This window comes from Ctenocephalides felis, unplaced genomic scaffold, assembly GCF_003426905.1.
Source record: "Ctenocephalides felis isolate EL2017-DRISC unplaced genomic scaffold, ASM342690v1 CF-g0.4_SCAFFOLD_01492, whole genome shotgun sequence".
Taxonomy (NCBI): Eukaryota; Metazoa; Arthropoda; class Insecta; order Siphonaptera; family Pulicidae; genus Ctenocephalides; species Ctenocephalides felis.
Window position 1 is genome coordinate 19552386 of NW_020537646.1, and position 24974 is coordinate 19577359.

At 28.0% G+C, this 24974-nt stretch overlaps 1 pseudogene; it reads left to right on the plus strand.

The window, feature by feature from the left end:
* Positions 1 to 24974, plus strand: LOC113370974 (annotated as a pseudogene).

A 24974-nucleotide genomic window follows, 5' to 3' on the forward strand; every position in this document is an offset into this window, starting at 1 on the left:
TGATGCCTGTAACCGACGTCAAACAAGAATCGTAGCGGAAATAGAGAACCCACCTCAAAGCGCAGTACATTTCCGTTGGTTTTCATTGTGCCTGATCAAAGTAACAAAGAGAGTGGAATACCATGCGACATATACGGTGATTCAATATTAATTCGAACAATCTCTACAATTGATACAATCATCGGGCGATAACAGGTAAGCAGCCAGCAACCAGGCAGGGGCACTTCGTCCAGAGTCGCGTCTCCTTGTCTCATGATCCATTCATAAGTTTTATCGCACGGCGTTGGCGCGGGCGCGCGGGGATCGGCGATCACAAGTGTTTATTTACGCGATCCGTCCGAACGATCCGAACAGTTTTCATCGAGATCCTGGCGACGGAACATCTTCGCCGAGTGCGGCATTTAGCGCCTCGGTTAATTCGCGACAACTTGTGTATTGATTAGATCAACATTTGCAATTTTTGTTTAGAGTGGTGAATATCTTTTAGAACAGGTCATGCCATCGTAGTCTCATTCTTTACGCGCTCTGAGATGGGTGAACAAGAAACGAACAAGCAGCTGCGTGACAGCATGGAACACAAGGCAGTTGATGAGGTAGACTCATGTGGTAAAATCTTCGAGGCCAAGGCGCCTCGGATAGATTTGATGAACTTGCTGGAGTGTGACGAGAACAATGAGGAATCCAAAAAGTCAGATGAACCCGAAAATACCTCTGATGAACCGAAGAAGCGTTCGCTTTCAGCGGACAACACTGAGACAAGTTTCGGTAGTGGTGGCAAGACGGATTCTCAGTCCACCATAAAACAAGTACAGTGCATTACCAACAATAATAACAAAACAGTGCGTCGCTTTCAGTTCAAGCGTCCGCAGATATTGCGTTCCAAGTCCGTAGACGCGTTATTATTAAGTTGTCGTTGCGATCGTAAAGTGACAGAATTATTTAAATCGTTCGAGCGTTTAGATTGTGGTAATACAAATAACTCAAATGTGAATAGTGAAACTGGTGCAATTGAAAACACAGAAGTGAAATTGCCAAGTGACCTCATGACTCGTTCAGAGATTATTGGGACCAATGCTCACATGCAGGCGAGCGCTGGTCCAGGCCGAAGGGCGGTAAACGCCGTCACACGCGGTCTTAGGCGCCTGGTCAGGAAACACTGCAGCAGTCTGGATATTAGCACGCCTGACCCCGAGTTCAAGGTGGCTTATTTGGGAAATGTCGTTACTGGCTGGGCTAAAGGTGAGCCTTCATTTAATTTAATTTAATTATATAGCGTCTGTAGCAATTTAAACATTCTATATAGTTACACTTTTATAAATGACTTCTATTAATTGAATGAAATGCACTATAATACCATTGAATTTTATGGCTGTATCTCCTGAAAATTTTTCCGAAAGTTTGTTATAAATTCTTTGGTTTATTTTTTCATTTCACCACCAATGAAAGAATTAACTAAAAATCACACACACACACACACACACACACACACACATATATATATATATATATATATATATATATATATATATCGCGATGTCCATTTTCAATTGAGGATATAGATCATAATATGTTTCCAATTGAAAATAAGCCCATCTCGGGCACTGCGGTGTGAAATCGAAATGGGAAAAACTCTCACACTACTTCTTCCCTGAATCGAGTTGGAGTTTAACTCAGCTCACGGACCTGCCTTAGGGCAGCACTACCCATTATTTATATATATATATATATATATATATATATATATATATATGTATATATGTATATTACATACCTGCGAATTTGCATATGCATAATATTCAAATATATTTTTAAAAGAATTTTTATATCATTCTTAATAAAAAAGCATAAACTTTGCATTCATATTACAAATAAGTTAAAAATTTCGTAGCAGAATTAGTAAATATTCATACTTAATTTTTTATAACTTATTTCTACATTTTTTTCTACTTTATCCCCTGATCAAAAATAAATGGCAATCCTTGTCACTTCAAATAATTTTGTAAACAATAATATAGAGCACTTGATTAATAAAATAAACATATTTATCAAACAAGTCATTTAAGAAGACAAATTTTAAGAATTCGTTCTATTAATTTTATGAAGTAGATGCATTTTTATTATATATTCTAACAACTAATAATAATACATAATTTTATACTCGACAATTCTCATTGTCTAGAGCTTTTGTTTATAGCTAATCTAATTTTCAAGAGATATTATATTATATTATACTGATTTATATATTTATCATCTAAGGGTTTTTTATTACAAATTCAGACCTAAATATTTAGTAAAAAATAGTCGTCTATGAAAAAATGTGATTTAAAATTGGTATTCAGATTTTCAGATCCGAATTTGCTCCAATCAATAACAAATTGGATAATAATAGTTTATAGAAATAAATTGAAATTTATATCAGCATTTTTATATATTTCTTACTAAATTATCATGAACTTTGCGTTTATATTACAAATAAGTTCTTAATCATAGCTGAATTAGTGAATCTTAAAAATATATTTAAACTTGAATTTTTATAACCCATCTCTATCTTTTTTTTACTTTATATCCCCGATCAAAAATAAATAGCAATATCTTTGCAAACTCAAATAAAATCTATTCGTATGTTTCAAGTAAACATTCGTTATAACATAACTATTTTAGCTTTATTGATTTGTTATTTTATGAACCAATTGCATTTTTATTATATATTCTAACAACTAATAATAATACATAATTCTATACTATATAATTCTCATTGTCTGAATTATTTCTTATTGCCTGTTAGAGCTAATTTAATTTATATGGCATATTTATATCGAATTATAATTTTATCACCTAAGAGTTTTTTTTTACAAATTCAGACCCAAAAATTTAGTAAAAATAGTCGTTTATGAAAAAATATGATTTAAAACTTTTATTCTGATTTTCAGTCCCAAATTTGAGCCAATCAATAACAAATTGGAGAATAACAGCTTATAGAAATGAATCAAAATTTATGTTCATCAGAATTTTTATATCTTTCTTACTAAAATAGCATAAATTTCGTATTAATATTATAAATAAGTTCTTAATCATGGCTAAATTAGTAAATCTTCGACTTAAAAAATATTTAATCTTAAATTTTTATAACCCATCTCTATCTTTTTTTACTTTATATCCCCGATCAAAAATAAATAGCAAAATCTTTGCAAATACAAATAAAATCTATTCGTATGTTTCAAGTAAACATTCGTTATAACATAACTATTTTAGCTTTATTATGAAATCAGTTATATAAATAGCACATCTTTGCGAATTTTGCAAGAAATAAACGTGTAACATCATAGCAATCAAATGATTTTATTGCAAATACAATAATATAATTATTAATAGTACATTTATGAGCGATTTATTTCTGATTTATATACAACCGATACTTTCCGGCTTTTTTGTTATAAATTATACAAATAAATTTAATAATATTTTTAATTATCTTAACAAAATTTGAATTGCTTGTCTCTTAACAATTTTCAATTCTAGAGTGCCCATTGTTTATCTAAACTATGAACTATAATAATGTTTTTTTCAATAGCTAAAATTAAATAAATATCATTTTAATATTTATTTAACCAAAATTTTACGGATAATAAAATAATGACCAGTTCACAACAAATCTGTAACTTTCCATGTGCAATATCCAAAGTAAAATTTTATAAGCCTAAATTAATTCTGTTATCTCACGTTTTGTTCCAAATAATCTCGTACAACTTTTGGGCTAAAATATATTACGAAAATAAAGATAAATTATCATTTCTCAGAAATAACTAACAAACAATTATTTTTAATTTGATAATAATATTAAAGTAATACTTTTGTCAAGGTTTGAAAGATCCACTCAAGATAAAAAATGTACGTGAATCACAGGACGTATTATGTGGATTTTAGATATTGGAGTCAGGTGTTATGATATATTAACTGTTTAATGGAAATATGATACACATGATATATATATATATATATATATATATAAATTTATCGGTTTGTGTAACAAATCTATGATTTCTATTATACGTTCACTAATGTCTATTATCAGTAAACCACTGCTTTTGATTGCCTTTGTAATTTTGATTGTCATTGTTTTTCGATTGGAAGAGTAAAAGTAATATTCCATATATAAATAATTATATATCAGCTTAATAACATATTATCTATAATGAAAAATTATTTACAAGCTTCGTAAATAATAATTTATCATATCATCAGAAAAACCTCCATCGTTTTTCCTAATACAAAAGAATCCACACATGTCATTCGATGTCTTTGTTTTCCATAAGCACCTTATGTAACTCAATGGCTGTCATATTTTTTACCCATCTGCCAATCATCTTCACAATAATGAATTTTTGCCAAGACACGTCTTAATAAACTATTATTCCATCGTGATATCAGCACTTAATCAAACAATAATTTATTTTATACCACAAAAAATTATTTGCGTCCAAACTCATTATGACATGAATTATGTAATATCTTCGATCATTATTTACAATTAAATGGCCATCTCATTTTTGGATTCACCTCAAACTCACCTCCAAATGTCCTCTTAACTAATATCGCAAATTATTTTTTCTGAATTTGTTGTTAATCCAATATGAGCTTTTTCTTTTTGACACACTTCTGTGATGTTTGTCTTTTATTTAAGATAAAATTTAGTGTGATTTGCAAACGTTGCTAATCTAATATATTTTTTCGTGTTAGACTTACAATATTTGTCACCTCGAACGAGATGTGTGATATTTTGGGATTAGTTTCTAAGTGGATATTAAAATAAAATATTTGCTGATTTGTTCATATGATGACATATTTGATGGTCAATTATTGATATGTCTTAATTGAGTTTGTGAAATAATATAATTTATCTTTTGTCAAAATCTTTATTAGGAACTGATAATAAAGTATTGCACAAAGTTTTTATTTAATTTTGTGTATTTTCACTTCTATCAAATAGCTACGATAAACTTGGTTCTATTGATTCTAAATTTTTGTACATTTTGATTTTAGGCTATATACAAACGTAGATAAAATTATTTTTTATTTAATTTCTTATATCATATTTGGTAGTTGATGTAAAATTAAATTCTGTTGCCCTTTGGAAAAACATGGAACTAAAAATGCTAAGTAATTGTTGAAGTACTCTTCATTAGTTTTAAAATTATAAATTATATAGATTGCTTTCTTTTTATTTATATGCAAAAGTATGCAATTTATCAATATTAGCTGACCATTTTTTTTAAATTGCTCGATTTAAATTTTTGTTTTAATTTGCATAGTTTATATCTAAATAAATATCAGATGTAGAGTTTAGCGAGGCGTTTAATAGAAAAAATAGTTTCTTTCTTTTATATAAAAAATAAACTAAAATGTATATAATGAATTTCTATAAAATAATTATATTAATATTTTATGATTACTAAAATTAATATTAAAATTACCTAATAGAGAGATAGAGATAGATAGAGATAGTTATAGAGAGATAGAGATAGAAATAGAGATAGAGATGGAGATAGAGATGGAGATAGAGATAGAGATAGAGATAGAGAGAGATAGATAGAGATAGAGTAAAAGATAGAGAGAGATAGAGATAGAGATAGATCTATAAGCTCAAGTGGGTATTGGATATCATGCTGCCTAATATCGAGCATGGCCAAGGTTGGAATCAAACCCCGGACTTCATGCTAGCCCATAATCAAAAATACCCTGTTTATACTAAAATAAGTGTTTCAATTTTAATAATTGTATTAGAATTTTTTTATTGAAGAGGAGTCTATCATAAAGGATTTGTGTCCATTACAAATACAAGTATCCTATGGCTTAAAAGGTTATTCTTACACTCGTTTTGCTGATTTAGACTATTATTTTTCTTACTCCATGATAGAGGCATAAATAAAGTAATTCCATAGCATTTTTTATACAATCATATATTTTTTTACCAGCTCCTAATTTGAATATAGGTGTCTACATATCAAGCATCAAATACAATCGATTTACCAGCGTTTTGCTCAATTTTGTGAAGCTAATATGTCGACCCGAACGATTAAGTTACCTATTCAATTAAATTTAACGCGTTTATCGATTGTAACTATATTAAATGAACTCTACACAGAAAAGCCTCACATATATTTCGTTAGAACTGATTTAATTTACCTTAGGTTTACTATTAAATAGGAGCCTGATCATTCTTAATAAAATTTACAATTATTTCATGAACATTGATATTTATCAATTATCATAAAGCTTTGGATACAGAATTTTTTTGATATATTTTAATTTAACTCAATTATGATTTAAATATCTAAACTCAGTTTTTTGGTCGGCAACCTATCCCAATTCACACCAAATTAAATAATAACACTTTATAGAAATCGAATTCAATTTTATATTTAATTTTGCTAAAAAGAGTTTATTAAAGAAATAGTGCGATGAATTATTGATTTAACCCTTTCCGCTCGCTAATTCCGGATGCCTCAGCGGCGGCATCCGATTGGAAAGGGTTAATATTTTTCTCTTCAATCTATATATATATATATATATATATATATATATATATATATTATTGAAGTCGTTAATAACTGAATACTGTTATTATTAATTATAGAGTTTTTTTATAGTTATTTATTTCCAGTTTTTTGACTTTACAAAAATATTTTTAATAATAAAATCTGTTATCGAAATAATTCCTGATGTAGATAATGTTTCATTAAAAATATCACATATCAAATTATCTACGAGTCGAGTGCAAGTGCATCATACAGGTGTCAACATGATATATGGAATGCAATACTAGGAAAAATTTAAATAGTGATTCATAATTGTTTTTTTGCTACGTAGATCAAATTTCTTAAATTATAAATACTCTAAATTGAAAACTTACCATTTAGCTCTATATTTTTCTATGAAATTTTCTCTGAAATTATTTTTAAATTCTCGGTCAAATTTTGGGCATTTAATTAGAAGCTACGGCCCATAAGAATAGTAATCAAATTTTGTAATCCATGCACTGAAAAATGAGGAAAATTGACTCTACATTTTTAAATTTTTTGTTTGACTTTATTATAGTTCTCAAAATTTTATGAAATTTCAATTTCATAGTTTGTATAAACCTTACTATCACATAATTTATAATTTTATTTCACAAATTTATGATCATTTGCATCTTATTTTACAATGTATATAATCTGTAACCTATGATGTCTAGATAAATGATTTTGCAGAGTTGAAATCTCAGACAATGATGTTTGTAAACACTTTTGTTCAAGAAAACAATACTGTAATAGAATTATAAAACGATAAAATAATTTTATTGTATTTGTCAAGTATAGGTAATATCAGTTGTATAAAATGTATGTAAGCACATGTATAGGATATTTAATGCCATAAACTATAAATACTGCATTGTTTAGTAAGTGCTTGTGATTTGACTTGTGATTAGAATACAAAACGCCTTAATTGTAGAATAATTTTTGTTGAAGCACTCGTGCTTTTTTTATAAAATAATTATCTCTATGCATATATTTAGAGTACAATTGAGCAACAAATTACCATTATTATTAATCATCAAATCAAAATATGTATGTCATTTTACCCATAATTTTGTCTTGCAAAATAACCACCTCATAGAGTCCGTAATGAACTAAAATGTTAACATATATATTCGATTGCAAGAATATAAATATATCTGTATGTACTACTGACGGTTGCAATTTCTATATATTAAAATTTACATTGAAATAATGCAGTAATTTAATATCTTATGAAATCTAGTAGCTAGTAATACACTGAGGAATGTGCGTATGAAAGTATAGATTGTTGTAAGTACAACATAATCAAGTTTTAGAGTTTCATATATTTAATGATATTATTATACAACATGATAGATGCAAAATACAAAAATGAAAATCTTGAAGCCAAAATATAAATAAAAAATATTATATTTGTAATAGACACAAATCCTTTGTGATTTGTGACTCCTCTTCAATGGAAAAATTCTAATGCAAAATTATTAAAATTGAAACACTTATTTCAGTATAAACAGGGTATTTTTGATTATGGGCTAGCATAAAGTAGTCCTGGGTTTGATTCCAACCTCGGTCAAGCTCGATATTAAGCAGCATGATATCAAATGAGCTTATAGATCTCTATCTTAATCTCTCTCTCTTTATCTTTCTTTATCTCTATCCCTCTCTATCTTTTTCTCCATCTTTATCCCTCTCTATCTCTCTATGTCTATCTCTATGTCTCTATCTCTATCTCTATATCTCTATCTCTATGTCTCTATCTCTATCTCTATATCTCTATATCTCTTACTCTCTTACTCTATCTCTATCTCTATTTCTATCTCTCTCTTTTTCTCTCTCTCTCTTTCTCTCTATTAAGTAATTTTAATATTAATATTAGTATTAATCATAAAATATTAATTAATATAATTATTTTACATATATTTATTATAAACATTTTCGTTTATTTCCGAGTGTACACATATTACGTCGTAAAATCAGCAAAAAATCGAACAGTCGATGAATAAAATTACATATATTTATATCCAGATGCTTATGCAGGTTTTTTATATATATTATTTAAATAAAAATATGTTATTTTAATACGCATTTAATGAACTTGCGTAACATTTAGAACTAACATTAATACATTGTATTAGCAAATGAAAATCGTTACAGTTACAGAAATAGATATTGTTTACACATATGAGTAATTTGTAATTAAATTTTCATGGATAAATAATTATATTAGCAAAATATCTATTTATAGATGGTATGATGATATAAGCTCTTTATTCAAATAATTACAATTATTATTTCTATATGAAATAGAGAATTTCCTAGCTATTTTGGAATTATCATATTCTTTGATCTTGGAGCATCATATTTCCTATTTTCTTCTATGATTTTAGTTAGTCTTTTACGATGATACATTATCTATTATACGTGACAATCCTTTTAAGATAAAAGAATTTCTTTAAGTGCATATTTAAATCCGTTTTGGGAGAAAACAAATCCCTATATAGCTTGCGAAAGTCGAGAAAGTAAATCTTGCATTCTTGGATAAACGCCTTTGTCTAGTCTATGTAATCATTTGATATGTAACTTTTATTGCAATTTTTTTTCATGAACCAATGAGCAGACATAGTCAATATATATTTTTTATAATTTTGTTTAATCTATATATTGGTTGAAAAACAATTTGGATTGAACAAGTCAATATTTGCATAAGTTCCACGCGTCGTTAAGTTTTGGCGATAAGTGTCATTTGCGAAGAATTTTAAAAGCAGCAAATATTATAATATATATATATATATATATATATATATATATATATATAAATATATATATATGAATATATATATATAAATATCTATATATATATATATATATATATATATATATATCTATATATATCTATATATGGCGATGTGTATATATGACCGAAATAATATGAAAATTTATATGAAGTATTAACAAATAATGGGTGGCACTGCCTTGGAGCAGATCTGTCGCCATTTAGCACTGCATTGCCCAAAAACGGGCTGTTTGAAGTGAAAATTGATGTTACTACTGCCTGATATCAGGTTATCCAGCCACACAAGACAGTGCGTTTAACCGTTACGCCAAAGAATACCAACTACAAACAATATAAGAATGTTTTATTTAAAACTTACTTTAAAGCCAAAATACTTTTACGGCTATATTAAAATACTTTGTATTTCAGTTCATATGCTATTTTAATTTCAACTTACATCTTCATCCAAACATTTATGTCTATTACATTTGGGTGCTGCAAAATTTCAAAAATTAGATAATCTCTTCTCAGACATTTGCAAATATTCCAAAGTGTATCCTAAGAAATTCCTTTGTAGATAATTAGTCTAAAACAAATACCACATTTCGTCATGTACCACATCTTGTTCTATGTTTGCGATCCATCGACTTGAAAATGTTTATACGTTCCGGAATAATACTATCTGTCAGTAATTACATACAGCCGGAAGCGATTCTATTTGTATAAATAAATAAATATGTATGTTTTTATGTATACATATGTATTTGATAACGAAAATTATAAATTGTAAGTGAAAATTCTTGAACATATGGTATATGATTCAGATAAATGTATCAAGAGGCTTACATTTAGGTACTTCAATCTTTTACTGTAACTTGCTTGGAACTTCTTCAGGATATATAGAGCGTTCCAATTAGAATTTTAAGACCTTTAAGCCCTCTCAAAGAATCTTATCGATCTAGGTTTAAAAATGATTCATATTCGCAAAATTGTAATTCATTAATATTGTCAACTAGGAGACTTATACTCGTATTTAGGTACTTTAATATCTTTTACTATAACCTTCAGGACTTCTTTGGAACTTCAAGATATTTAGAGCTTAACAATTAAAATATTAAGACTTTTATCTAGCATCCTTGCCCATTCAAAGAATCTTTATCGTACTATGTTTAAAAAATATTTATATTACTTAATAAAAATATATTTAATTTAATAAAAATAAGCTTAATGTAATTATGGAATTTTTAGAAATAATTGTATCTTTCATAGTGCCATGCTTGACAAAAATACTCTTATTTAATTTCGTGTATCTATCTAGTTAATTTGTATAATTTTTTATTGTTATAAGCCGCACTTTATAAATAAATTTAATTAAAATATTTGCGACCAATGCGTGTTGCTACGCGAAAAACAAACAATTTTTTAATTGTTTACAACAGCAAGATGTGAATCCTTCGCGCTACATTTATTATGTTAAATTAATTATTGCTAATTAATTATATCGAAAGCGTATGCACAAGTGTAATTAACATGATAAAAGAACATTGTTTACGACCATTGGAATTAATTCAAAGATATATATAATGCAAATATGATTAACGATAGTCATAATATAAACTGTTGAAAAGAGTGAGCAAAAATAAAAATCTTATACAAATTTCCAAAAATTTATATTCTAAAAACTAAAAAAAAAACTGTTTCAATAAATATTGATTTTCTATTTTGACACGGTATATATAACTGGCTGTGTAAGCAATAACAGGTGATACTGTTGGAATGGTAATTATTTGTTTAAATCATTATTATTGTTTCATATTGAAATTTTTGGGTATTTTTCTTTACTTCACACGCTACTTTCTTTAGTATTTCGTTATACGCAAATTATTTCGATATTACTCATTGATTTTGACTAAATCAACAGAGCTATATTTTTTATACATCAAAAGTTAGAAAAAAACAACAGATAACAGTCAAAATGTAGAATGTTATGTTTTTTTAAACCTTATCCAGAAAGGATCAATTAAAATATAAAAATACTTAAAATATAAAAACACGAAATTATAGCATATTTCATTTGTTTGAATATAAGGATATACATCACGTATCTAAGTAAATCCAGTAACTTACTACAAAAATCGAAAAACAAGATAATAATAAAATTGAAGATATGAGGTTAAATATTAAAAGCTAAATCAGATTTACAAAAGTTAATTAAAGTTTGATAACTTTCATAAGGTAAATATGAAGAGCATCGTTATTAATACTAGAAGAATTTAATTAAATGAGATTCAGCGAATATTCTAAGGTCAACATGTTTTTCTTCATATGAAATGTTAGGATTATATATTATATATTATATATATATATATATATATATATATATATATATATATTTTATATATATATATATATATTAGGGTGGTCCATAATATGGACTTTTTCGAATTTCCTTGCCCCCAAGGGCTCAAATGGTTCCAAATTGATAAAAAACAATTCTCTGAAAGTTTTAGCTCTTAATATTGTCTTTCAAATAGAGCGCAATTTAATCAAAGATTTATATGAGAATAGCATGGAAAAATGTTTGAAAATTAAAAAAAATTTATTAAGGCCGTAGTGGCAACATGGTTGATTACAATAACTTTTGGACGATTACAATAACTTACCCTACAGGAAGTTGAAAAAATCCAATTTTTCAGAAAGGTCAATTTTTTTCAAAAACTAAATATCTCAAAAATCTATTTTTTCAGAGTTCTAAAAGAAAATTTAATCTTTTTTAAAAATTTTAATTTTTGGTACGGAAAGTTCCAGCAATCCGCCCGAAGGCATGATGCTACTATTTAAACAGTACATTGCAATATTGAATATATGTGAAAATGATAACCTCATCATATGGAGTAAATAATTTGATGAAAATTTATTCTTGAAAATTGCATTGTAATACTGAATATATGTGAAATTTATACACTTGCAATATGAAACAGAAATTTTATTTGTTTGAAATGAAAATATTAGCTGCTTCTACGTACAAGCATGATTATCTATTATAATGCTGTGAGTCTGAGATTGTAACCATGCCTAAAATAATCCGGCGCCGAATAATTACACATAGTTATTTGCTTTTCACGTAATCCTCGTAATGTCACGTAATTCTTCATGTAACAGATGTTAAATGTAAACACCTGTAAATTTTAATGTGTCGGCTTCAGTCGTCGTCCATGAACCTCTATGATTCTTCTCTGATGAATTTTGTACTTATTTGACTTATGAATATTTGCGCCGTTCGTTATTCTGACCGTGAATGTCACAAATGTTCAAGATCGTCTAGACTGGATTTGCTTTTTATATTGTTAATGTCATCTTAGATTAGTCTTTTTTGCAACTTGCATGTGTGTCAATATAATAATCTTTTGCAATAGTTATTTTCCACAAAAAATAGTTTTCGATGCAACATTGAAAATTTATTTTTATTCATTAATTATACGGTGTAACATTGACGGTGATATGTAAATTGATGGTTTCAGATTTAATTGATGTGTTTTTAAGATTTTGATAAGTCAATGATGTTTGAGCTTTGAATGTTTGTTTATATAATTTACTACTACTAGTGTAGAGAGTTCGAAATTTTTGTTTTTTAGCAAAATCTATGTCATTCCAGAAACCTACATCTACATCTTATTACATATTTTTCCAACTTATTCCCCATGAGAAAAATTGTTTTATTATGGTTTTTATGACTTGAAATCTCATATAAATATATTACCTTTGAGAACCGAAGTACCAAGATTGAACATTTTCCATTTCTGGATATGTATATGTTTAATATTAGATATTTCTACATTTGATCTCATATTTTTTGGATTAAGCAAAAGAATTTTGCGACGATTATTTTTTACATTATTTATATAGCAATGTGTAAGCCATAATAATTTAAAAAATGTTGAATGGAGCTTTGAATTTTTGGTATTTGTTTTGATTACTAATAATATAAAAAGTTAGAATGAAATTGGTCTTTTGGCAAAACCTACGTCATTTCAGAAGCCTACATTTTATTTCAATTTTTTTCAACTTTTTTGCTGTAAAAAATAAATGTTTTATTATATTTTTATGACTTGAAATCTTACATAAATATGAAAGCTTTGAAAAAAGAGAAATACAAAGATTGAACATATACTTTTTCTTACTATATGCTAAATATCAAAACCTCGATATTTTTTTGATTAAACAAGGAACTATTGTGGTTATTTTTATACATCATTATTTATATATATATATATATATATATATTATGATATTATGATAATAATTTCATCAAAAAATATCTAATGCATCCGGATTCCTCAATTTTTTTTTAACAAAAGCAAAATATTCAAAAAAATGAGTCTGGGCTACAGCATTGGTCCTTTTAGCCGGATAATTAATTCGTGAATATTTGGATCATAATAATCTATTTTGAAAAAAATTTATTCGCGCTATTTATAAAATTTGTATTTTTATTAATATTAATAATTTTAATAATAAATATTCAATATCTCTAGATCAGAGCTTCTTATACTTTTGTTCTTCGAGTTTCTCGACGACCCCACACATAAAAAAAAAAATATGATTTATTTATTTGAATACAATATACATATACAGATGAAAATATATAGTTTTAGAAGTTGTTGTAAAACAACAAAACAAAACAAAAAACAAAAAAATAGACGTGACGTTATAAAATAATATAAATATTTGACATTAACAACTTTTACTACCCAGAATTTTCCATCGCGACCCCAAAATTTTTCTACGCTACCCCATTTGGGGGTACGACCATTACGACCCATATTTTAAGATTGAGCTTGGACCTTGATCTAGAATTCTAGATGCATCAACCTTGCTTGTATATGAAATTTCATTAATATACAAAAAATACTTAATTCAAATCCATTGAGGAAAAGTTATTGCTTTCATATTTAAAATTGCTCGAAAACGATTGCGATGCGCTTTTTCATCGCCTTTCATCTCTTCCCTTTTTTTTATAACTCTCATTATTAAAATTGACACAGAACTACGAATGAAGTTTAATTTACCTATTTCTTACGATTCGAAATCATGCAAAAGACAGTTCTAGTCTTCCATCATACTTAAAACTTTTTCTATTTTCCTTACTTTCCTGAACAAGTTTACGTTGTAAATATGCAATAAGACGAATTTCATCCGTCTTAAATAAAGTTTACAGACTGAAACATTTTATGTAAACTAAGTTTGTTTGTTTAAGTTATCGAAGGCTTAACGGGAAAGGTAGAAAGTTGTTCGATAAGATACTTCTAGACTTATAAAACTTATTCGGTTCTTAACGCTTCATCGGGGTTGAATTTACGTACTTATTTTTAGATCAACCCTTATCTGGAAGAAACGAAAACAGGCCGACATGATTTGGGGAAGAAGATAAGTTTATATGTAAAGTGTAAATAAATCTTGCGGTATTTGATATGTGTATAAAACACAGATTTGATAAGCTGTGAAAATAATAAAACAAGGTTATATGCATTTTACAACGCATAAGAAATTTTTGAAACGCATGTGCTCCATTTTTATCAATCTCAAGAATAAAAATTTTATTTGTTATGAATTTATTTGTTTCAATTATAAATTTCATTGATAGTTTGGAAAAAAATAATTTCAATTATAAAGTTTTAGTCCCAGGCTGTACAAAAATATTAATATAAACTCTAAGGAGTCGCCATAACAACGCTATGTTTTGGGTTTTATTTTATCTGAGAATTGGCCGCTTTAATAAAATATACTTTAGTATTTTATTATAATTATGCACTTAGACCAAATCATTTCCTATGAAAAAATAATATATAAAAAATAAATGTTTAATGCACACTATACTAATCTTATTTGTGGCTCAATCGGTAAGAGTTTTTTCTTTGCAACCACAAAGTTTCAGGTTTCATGCCTGCTTAATAAATACTCTCTTAGTTTATTGTGACTCAATCATTGCTCAAGAATTTAGTTAATATATATTCACGATATTTTGTTTAGCAAATTATGCAAGTAATGTAGGTGAGTGCTCTGAAGTAAAGGTTCTAATTGCGAACGTTTATCACTATCTTAATTATATTTGACTACATATAAAATTATACATATATATATATATATATATATATATATTAATTTCTCATTTATAAATTATCTTCATTTGGGGAATATAGGATATCTCCTTCTTTAGGAACTCAAGTTGTAGATGTTTACTGTTACCTATGTATAAAAACTAAAAAATCTAAATTAAATTTTCTATTATATTGATTTCTGTTTTTCAATATGTTTGTATAAATAATTTTGTTTTCATCTGTATATAATTATTAACCTAGCTTGGTCCATTTATGAAAAAAGAATAAATTATTGGTTTAATATCAAACTGAATAATTTCCTATATGATTCCAAAGCTTGAGAAATCTATATTCGATTGTAAACAAATTTTCAAAGTGTCTATTTTCAATTGGTATTTTTTTCTCATCTGTATATTATTGTTAATCTTGATTGATAAATTTATGGAAAAAAAATAATTATTCGTTTAATATTGCTCTAAATAGTAAACTCCAATTCCTGCTGGATGCTTAAGAAATCTATATTCGATTGTAAATAAATTTACAAATTTGTTTCCTATCGGTAAATACAATTGTTATTCGATAAATTCATGAAATGAGAAAAAAATTTTTGGTTTAATATCGTTCTAAACCATTTTCAATATGAACCTAGCTCTCAAGAAGGCTATATTAGATTGAAAGCATATGTTTAAAACCTGTTTGACTGATTATAGAGAATGACATTAACGTTGGCTTACATCACCATCTGCAAAAGCTTTAACGTTATATTTATTTATTCAATTATTTTGTCCTGATTATGCCAATTTCTCAAGTAAAATTTACAGTTTTTAAGACTTACTCAAAACATCTAGCATTTATTGTCTCTAGGAAGCTGCTCTATAAAAAAATTTGCACATACACTTTTGTCTCTAACAAATAATTACAAGTATTTTTATGCAAGTTGGAATAATTTTCTTTTAAAAACAATTGTCTAACAATTGGCATTGGCAGTAGATGTATGTCTTTGAAGAATGTTTCAGATTATTAGTGATATATTATTGCAACTAACACTACTTTTTTATTTATGAAATATTACTTCTGTTCTCAAACATCCCAAAGTATTATATAATTTACATGATTTCCTATTATATCATACATGAATATGTAACATATATCTATTGAATCTCGAATCTTACCATCGAATTTTCGAATAAAGGCGACCTTTTGTAATAGGAAATTGAACTGTGAATACATTTAGCTAAATATAGATTTTGATATTTGATTAACCCGTGGTTGTAAGCTGTCGATAAAATAAACAGTCGATTTTCATAATCCTTCGAAAGCTTCGATGAGCACGTCTACATTATATCTTATTAGTTAATTTTATCCTCAAAGCAAACGTTTGCTATCGAGGCGGAAAATGTCAATTATTGATAAATGAAAATTATTAAGGAATTATATGTAGACAAAGTTTAACTTTGCACTGATGATCAGATATTTCGCGAATATACAGACTTTAATTAAAGAGATGTAGAATAAATACTTGACGAGATTGAAATCGAAAATTCTGCAAAGTTCTCCAAAACTTTGCATTCTTCGGGTGAGAAGTACTCGGTTAATTGATTTGCACGTTTTTGGTCAATTTATACCTTTAATATAATTTAACTTGTTTTTTGATCAGATTCAAATATTTTTTGAGATATTAGTGAAGCCTTATAGCTAAAATTCTAATTTTTTTTAAAGGTTTTATTTTATTTTGCTTTTTATACAAGCTATAGTTACAGCTAAAATGAGTAGATATTTTTATAAAAACTGATGAATATTAAATAAATTTTCATTATTACAAATATTTACAACTGCTTAGGACATTTAGCCAATTCGATCATTTGTAATTGCCAGATGTACAAGAGACATTGAATTAACGACATCCGAGTGAAAAAGGCTATTTTTAATTAGAACCTTTATTTCAGAGCACTCACTTACATTACTTGCATAATTTGCTAAACAAAATATCGTGAATATATAATAACTAAATTCTTGAGCAATGATTAAGTCACAATAAGCTTAGAGAGTATTTACTGAGCAGGAATGGAACGTGGAACTTTGTGGTTGCAAAGATAAAACTCTTACCGATTGAGCCACGAATAAGCCTAGTGTAGTTTAAAATATCTATCACATACATATTAGAAAATAACTATAAAGTTGTTTTTGATTTCGAAATATAACTTATAGTAATATTTTTATGAATATAAAATAAAATTAAAATTAATTTTTAAATTAATAAAAATAACATGTATATTCTGTTCTAATCAAGAATCAATGATGACTCGCAAGGAGAATCTCAGGTTTACTCTACTAAAATTTTGATGAAACTTTGCATGGTGATACAGTTGATAGATCAAATAATACCTTAAAATATTATAGGTCTATGAGAATTGGATTAATTATAAAAATTAATGGCAGTTTTGTAAATATATCATGTGAAGATTCATCAAAATCCCAGCAGAGTAAGAAGAGAATACCCTTGATTCTCCTTGTAAGTCAACATTGATTTTTGATCACATTTGTAAATTCTGTTCAGATCAATGTTGATTTTCAAGGAGAACCTCAGGTTTAGTCTTCTAGGATTTTGATGAAACTTTACAGTTGGTAGTCAAAATGAAAATCTTAAAATATTATAGGCCTATGAGAAATAGATTAATTATAAAAATCATTAAAGTTCTGAAAATACACCATGCAACGTTTCATTAAAATCCCAGGAGGGTAAACTTGAGGTTCTCCTTGTAAGTCAACGTTGATCAGATTTGTGAATTCTGTTCTGATCAACTGACTTACAACGAGAACCTGAGGTTTACTCTTCTCGAATTTGGATGATAATGAGAATTGGTTTAATTTTAAAAAAATAATTGAAGTTTTGAAAATAGACTATACGAAGCTTCATCAAAATCCCAGAAGAGTAAACCTGAGATTCTTCTCAAAGGTCTTCTGGGATTTGGATGAAACTTTGCACAGTGATACAGTTGATAGTCAAAATGAACACCTTAAAATATTATAGGCCTAATTGAAGCCTCTAAATTAATTGTGAAAATTAATTAAAATTTTATAAATAAACCATTCCAAAATTCATCAAAATCCCAGAAGAACAGATGGTTCTCCTTGTTGGTTCAATTATGACTGATGAAACAAGTTCCCATCTTTTCTCTTACAAAGTATTTCTGTGAGTTTTTTCGTGTTTTATTAGTTATTTATGTATGAACTAAATCATGATTCAATTATTCTAATTGTATAATTGTGACATTAAACATCATCTACTAATGTCACCAGGCATCTCCATATGTCTTTGAATCCGTCTCCTCGGCTAAATGCAATATAATGCCGGCGAATATTATAACCAATAATTTAATTTTCTATGTATTATGGACTGACAGAAGGGGAAGACCTTCGCAAATCATAAAACAGGTTATTTGAATTATTCATAGAATAAGTTAAATTAAATCCGTAATTTACAGATTTAAATCCGCAGCAAGCACGCTCGCCATGCATCTTTCGTTATATAACAAAGTTTTTAATCTCAAATCAAATAGGTAATGAAATTAATTATTTAAAATGTAAACTTGCAGATTACATTTATTTGCAAACTGGTTTTTATAATTATGACATTTTTTCATCGTAATTATAAGTCGCTTGCGCAAATAAGTAGATCATATAAAAATAGCAAACAATTTTTCCATTTTTCAACATTCCAACAAAAATGTAAATCATGGGATTACAAATGTAGATACAATTGATAAAAAATGAAAATGATGTAGGTGGTATTCCAAAATTTAAAAAAACAATAGGGAAAGATATAACATAATAGTATAGGCTAAGATGGGGCAAAAAGGTCCAATTAAACTGTAAGCTAATATATTGTAAAAACCATTAAATCATTATCACACATATCAAACATACAACTCTCTGACTATGATCAGTAAAACTCCCATCTAATTCCATCTCATCCCATTATCGTAAAAGTGTGTTTTTTTATTAATCAAAAATTGTCGCCTGGTCCTTTTTACCCCATAGCCGTTAAAATGCGGCGTCCAAGACGCAAACAGACCCAATGTCTAATTTTTAATTTTGATGGGATTTCGGAGAATAATAGCTACATTATTCAACCAATGCGAAATATAAATTTGATGAGTACATTTTTTTACAGAGATAACACTGTATATAACCTTGATCTGGTACTTCATCAGAAATCAGCAGGGTTGGAATAACTATTTATTTAATTCATATCTTGTAAAATTGCTTTTTTAACTTAATTTTTACACCTTTACCAGGGTAAAGGTCAACAATCTAATCTATCAATTTCTTAAAGATATTATTTTTATGAAAGTAATCAATTCATAAAATTCTACGTCTTTTGCATGTTTGATTATTAATACATCGCGTGTCGATCATTTCATCTTCATATGAGGTTATAAAGAAAAGTTATATCATAAAATTTTATACGATCTAATGACAACGTTATAAAATTAATATATAAGTATTATGGTTTATTAAGGCGTATTAATATGTTACTGTATTCAATATGTAGTGAAGACTTTTATATAAAATTATGATGTATTTCTCCATCCCTTTTCTGATTGATTTATATGGATTTTTGTATATTATTAGTATAATAACAGATGAAATGAGATGGAAGAATTACTAAATTATAGCACTTAGGAATATTACTTAAAACCTTGTTTAATTATTTTAAATAGTCAATTTTGCACGTGCAGTAAATTACTTGACTATATTATGTGAAAAATTTATCGATAAGATTTTTTAAGCAATCAATAATTAAATAATTTTGAATTTCAATATAATATTTTACCAAATTCAAAGTCTTATGATAATAAAGGGAAAAATTAAATAATAATATACTATCAGGCTTGGATCTGATTTTATGCAGTGCTTATTATTTTTTATACAATTTCATGATTTCATACAATCTGCAAAGAAATTTTTTTTAGATAAATAACCCATATCTACGGAAATATATTCTAGTTTGTTAAATATGTGAATACAATTTTTCCATATCCATTGATTGAAAATTAACTTAAGGAAAAAATTTATTGATGAACAGTAAGGAGCATTATTATTTTAATTTAAGCAACCAATATTTTTTTGGATTATCTATTTTAATTTATAATATTTGAATATTGAACTGAAAATAATCACTAAAAATTAATCATTTTGAATATTTAACATAAATCATCATCATTTTTGGTATCACAAAAGTTTTGTAATAAGGAAGTAAATGATATAACTTTATCTCTATTGTAACTATCAAAAATTTTGCCACCGTTTCATTTTTACCATTTAGATAACAGCAATTGATAATCTTTTTGTTTAATAGACATATTATATTTATTTTATATTGACTAAAAATATAATATTTAACACAAAAATGTTTCTTACAAATTATCCCAAAACCATTGGGGTATTAGGGGTATTTTTATTTTTTCTCCAGATTTAGAGTGTCAGCAATCTTTTTTTCCGAATTATTTATAGAATTAATTGAAAGTATTGAAATTTTTAATTAAAATTAAATATAAAAAATTAAATTGGAAGCCTATAATATATTGGAATAATATATTTAGAGATAAAATGATATATTTCATTTCCTTTGTAACTAACATGATTATTTTGGGACGATTTCATTTTAACCATTCAGATGTCTCGCTGATTTATAGATTTATTTAAACTAAACATATTATGATTATCCAAACATGTTAGTAATATCAAAATTGCTGACAAAAAATTCATCAGTTAATAATAAAACTAAAATTCTGTAATGTAACAATAGTTGCTAATCACCACCATCATTCTCACCAGGTGGTTAAAGAAACAATTACCAAAGGAGCTCCTGAAAAGATTATTAATTTGAATATTAGATTTAAATTAGTAACTTGTTAGATATAAGTTACATCTATTAGATGATAAACAATGAAAAAACTTCTATAATAAAAGTTACATTTACCAAAATGTATTATAAGAACATTTTGGTTGCGACGACCAACTTCCATTGTTAGAAATAAAGCAAGAACTTAGGAACATCTTTTTATCAAATTGAGCTAGAATTATGGACTTTTATTGTTAGCAAGACATAAATATATACTTTGTCAATTATAATATGATCACTTTACTGATTTAAATTAACTTTGAGAGCCTCATTTTGATTTTGATCAAGTGTTATATGCGTATTGCGTGTTCGCTTGTGCAAATGCTCCGGTGTGTTATCTAATATCACTGAATTAGAAATTAGGATTCCATCTCCTGGGGATCGCGGACATAGTACAAGAAGAGATAGGATAGGGGTTTACAACCTTTTTTTAAAAGATCAATTCCGAGAAATAGAAGAGAAAATCACAACACAATCGGTTTGCATGCTTGTTTTGGAATCTCAGAGGTTTACAACCATTTTTCCAAATTATTATTTTCAAGAAAGCGATGTAAGAATCACAAATTGGTTTGCATACTTGTTTTGGAATCTCAGAGGTTTAGATCCATTTTTCCAAATTATTATTTTCAAGAAATCGATGAGAAAATCACAAATTGATTTGCATACTTGTTCTGAAATCTCACTAATGCTTGATAATAGATACATTTCAAAATAAGAATAGAAGAATCCAATAGTAATTGCTACTACTAACTTATTGTTATTACTAAAATAGAAATTAAGATTTCATCACGTCTTAGGAAAATCCTGGGTAAAGCATATAGAGTTACACACACTACTAAATGCAGACAATTAAAATATAAGTCACATACCAATCTACGATTTATCCAAAGGTTTCCTACCCCTGTCTGGTCGTAATCAGTATGGCAGCATTTCCGTGCGGTAGTCAGTTTCTTGCATGTCTCGATAATGAATCCGTTGGGGGCTTACAATTTGCAATACACCCTATACAAAAGTAATAAAATCCCATAACTTCTAATGGAGATTACGATGGTACATATAAGATATAAGTTCTGAATTCTCTTAATATAAATAAGACTTGTTTAATGACTTCCTTGAAGCAAAGAAGTATGGTGAAAAGTTTAGTACCTACAGTGGTGAAACTTACATATTTAATATAGAAGTTTCTAAAAATTACAAAAATATATTTTTAGATTTTTGAATTATTTTTTTCTCCAATTATAAGGGGGCATCCCTTATGTCCAATTTCCAATAAAACTTTATCTTTTTCTTGATCGTTGTCATTTTAGTACTTGGGGCTGTGGATGATATCATTTCAATTCTAACTTGGTACAATTGTTGATGCCTCACTTTTTAAATGTTTTTTTCGATAGCTACTTAGTAGATTGGTTGAATAGATTAAAATTAAACTATAAGAAATTTAAATTGATTAAGAAGTAATCGCATGTACCATAAAAATTCTATTTATTTACTTTTAATTAATTTGACTTCAATATCTGCTAATTGGAAATAATTTGGATGATACATTGTTAGGCCATATTTGTTGATTATGACTAACGATAGCAAAGATGGGCAATAAAGATCATATATATTTATTAATATTTGAACATGCATTTATGCGCGAAATAAAACCATATAATGTGAATGCTCTGACAGTAATTGGTATATTTTATTACTCCATTATTATCTTATCTGGATTTATCCGGTTGCTCTAGCATATAAAACTGGTTGATGATTATTTTTATTATTCCGCGAAATTTGATATTTCCAATATATTTAAAAGTCGTCTTAAACTTCGGCAGTAATTTTTTATTTATATATTAGCGATTAATTTATAGTTGCGTTTAATAGGCACGTTCATATGCACATGTTTAGTCATGATCAGGAAATATAGCTTATACATAATAAATAGTTAAATAAAAGTAGTTTCGAACACGCAAATGTGAGAAAAACGTTCATAAAGTAACAGAAACACGTGTATTGACTGTTAAATCAATAATAGAGTGAAATGGAAAACTTATCTACTATGCAATTATGCCAACAATACATATAGTCATGAGTACTTTGAAGTAGTTTCTAGAGTTTAAATTGCATTATATTATTCTAAAGTTTAAATTAATTATGTGATCAATAACCGTACTTTTGTTATACAATCAATTATGATAAGCACTTGATAAGTTGAACATCTTTTAAATTAAACTTCTTGTTCATAATTAAATATCTGAAATACATATGCACAAGGTTTTTACAGGATGTTATTTTGTGGATGGTAAACGACTTTACCTTTTCATGTGAGAAGTCATTTATAAAAATAGTTTTATAGATCTATTTAACTGTATGACTTGATCTAAATGATATGATAACACATCTTTTTATTATTTCAGGTGAAGGTTGTGTGGACAAGCCACTAGCTACTTTATGGCGAAACTACACGCAGAGTTCTCGTCCCAACGTTGCTATGACGGTCAGCGTTGCCACAAGCGGTCTGAAAGCTACCACCAAACAGCATGGGCTCACCGAATATTGGGCGCACCGCATCACCCATTGCAGTGCACCTGCCGCCTACCCTCGACTTTTCTGCTGGGTTTATAGGCACGAAGGACGAAAACTTAAACACGAACTTCGATGTCATGCTGTATTCTGCTCTCGTGAATCAGCTGCTACTGAAATCGCTAATCTGCTTCAGCAAATCTAGCAAGAGCACTTAGTGAATTCCGCAGAGAGAAAATTTCCAGACAGAACGCTCGCTTAAGCTTAGCCAACAGCGTTTACGACAACCCTAGTCTACCTCGAAGAAAGATCTTATTGAGCGTTGGTGGTAATAATTACAGGCCGCCACTGGAGCGTTCCAAGAGCGCTCCCAAATTGGTGTCCATAGAAGAGAATATCGAGGAAGAACAGGAGGAAGACGAAAGCCGCCTGGCACCGCAAGAGCGTTGCTGCCAAAATAACGATATTTTTCCCTCGTACACCTTAGGCAGACGAAGGTGTCCGAAGGGACATTCCATAAGGAGACACAGACCAAAGGTACAATCTTCAAAGAATCTCAATTCCGACATAGTTTCTGAAAAATCTAATGAAAATGAAGATAAAGACGAAATTCATGAATCGCGCGTCCACGAAGAAGAAGACGATGCCTTCTTCGAGTTGATACCACCCAACCACCTAGTATCACCATGGCAATTATCTCTACTGGTGATAGTGATGAAGGTGGTTCGATATCGAGTGGCTGTGAAACCGCAAGTACAGTGACAGCTTCCGATGTAGAAAATGGTAATCACGAAAAACGAACGAATTCTAGACCAACTTCCGACGGAGAAATAACTCCAGAGGCAGAAGTGCAATTGGAACCATTTGGAGAAACAGGAGATGAAAAAGAATTCAGAAGAAGTTTTAGAAAAAGTTTTAAGAAGAGTATTAAACGCAATGTCGCTGTCTCTGAAGTAGTTGAATTTATTGAAGGACATACAATAGTCACAGGTTTTGAAACAACTACTGATGAACATTCAGATGCTCAATTGGATAGCGATGGTGAATTCAGCGATGAATCAGGATACGTGGAGTTATTAGATGCCAAATGTAAAACAATAGTACATAACCAACGGCCGGTACTTGTATAA